Below are 1,966 nucleotides of genomic sequence, written 5' to 3'. Positions count from 1 at the left end.
AGCATGTAACCAGCAGAAAGAAAGAACTGGAAATATTTGACAAACAGCACTCAGTACTATCATACTCATGAAGAAAATCCCTGGACAGAGTGCCACCACCTGGCACTGTTGGCCACCACTAGCACTGCCAGCATAAAGCCTAAATGGATTATTCATTCTGAATTCAAAGCCCTGAATGCATTCTGAATTCAAAGTCCATATTAATTGACTGGGCATAGGTCACCGGATCATGCCCCAGCTACCAGCACCTGTCTCCCACCATGTCATTATGTAAATAAAATGGTATATTCCACAAATACAAGAAGGGATTTTTAGGTCCTGAGCAGTAAAAAGGGAGAAAAATATCCATTATATGATAAATGTCTAATTCACTCAACTTGCAGAAGAAAATAGAAATATACAGGGTGTACTACAAAAAAAAGTGTACATACTTTAACAGCTGATAGCTCAATTTTGACAATGAAATGTATTTTAATAAACACTATTTTTATAATTATTCAAAGTGTGTGCATACATTTTTGGGACACCCTTTACACACATACATATACATATATATTTATATGTAAACTAGAGGCCCAATGCAAAAAAATCATGCAAGGGTAGGCCTTCCTTCCCCTTCCTAGCTGGCCCTGCCCCCCCACACCCACCTTGGCCTGGTGCTGCCCACATCCGCCACCACCTCCCCTTCCCCCTTGATTGATCACCCCACTGGCTAGTGGCCTGGGCCTCCCTCTGTGGGGCAATCATGGGGCGATGGCGGGCCCCTCCAATGAATCACATCACACCACCTTGGCTGGCCTGGCGCCAGTGCGTGTCATAGCATGGTTGTCCAGATGGTCGTTCTGCTGTTTGGCTGTTTGGTCAATTTGCATATTACACTATTATTGTTATAGATGGTCTTGTTCCAAGTGTTGCTCCTATCTGTCCTCTGATTAGTGTGAAAATCAGTGCTACCTGGACCATTCATTCATATCTGAATCCATATATTCATTTAGGCAACAAATTTTCACAAAGGTCTCATCTGTTTCCAGGCCCTCTGAACATATCAAGATGAGTAAGACATTGTACTCCAGATGCTTGTGTTCTAATAGTAAAATAAACACTAAGTAAACAACGGCAATACAATGTGATAAGTTTTATTAGCGATATGAATGTTAAGAGATGGTGTCGGCACAAAGTAAAGGGTAATTAACTTTAATGGAGGTGGGGCACACTAGTCAGGGATGGCCATTCTGGGAAGAAGCTCTAGAAGGGAGAAAATGAAGCTGTGCAGTACTCGCCTTGGGGAGAGATGAGTAATGTAGCATGTTGGTGCATAGAAAAGGAGATGCAGCTGAGGCTGGGCTTAGGGTTGCCAGATATAGCAAGTAAAAATACAGGGTGAACCACGTCCAGCACGGCCTGGGGTGAACCTGAGGAGGGGTGGTGAAGAATTAAAGAAGACAGACAAGAGAATACAGTTGGGACCAGGTAGGATCACTGTGCCTGGATGAGGACACAGTGACCCAGCCTGTAAGCCCAAGCTTTATTTTATAGTCAGATCACACAAAGCCAAACAAGGGGCGTGGTCAACATGTTTACAATGTTCTTGCGAGTTTCAAATCTATTTCGTTACTCAAGCCTTGTTTTGGCAGCACTTACCTCCCACAGCCCATTAGCTACCTAGGAACAAGGGAGGACTATGAGGTCAAGCTTAATTGTGCTAGGAGGGCTCTGCCCTCCAAGCTGGGACTTGTCTGTGGCTCTGCCACAGGTCAGTCACAGGCTTGACCCTATAGCTACTCCCTACACAGGGCATCCAGTTTAATTTGAATTTCAGATGAACAATGAATTTTTCTATAGTAAATGTGTTCCATACAATATTTAGGACATATTTACACTAAAAATTACATTAAAATGTGTTGCTTGTGTGAAATTCAAAATTAACTGTCTGTCCTGTCTTATACTTGGCCACCCTACCTGGAAT

The sequence above is a fragment of the Myotis davidii genome, unplaced genomic scaffold (assembly GCF_000327345.1).
Source record: "Myotis davidii unplaced genomic scaffold, ASM32734v1 scaffold1673, whole genome shotgun sequence".
Lineage (NCBI taxonomy): Eukaryota > Metazoa > Chordata > Mammalia > Chiroptera > Vespertilionidae > Myotis > Myotis davidii.
The sequence above is the reverse complement of the archived record's forward strand: the minus strand, read 5'-3'. Positions refer to the sequence as shown.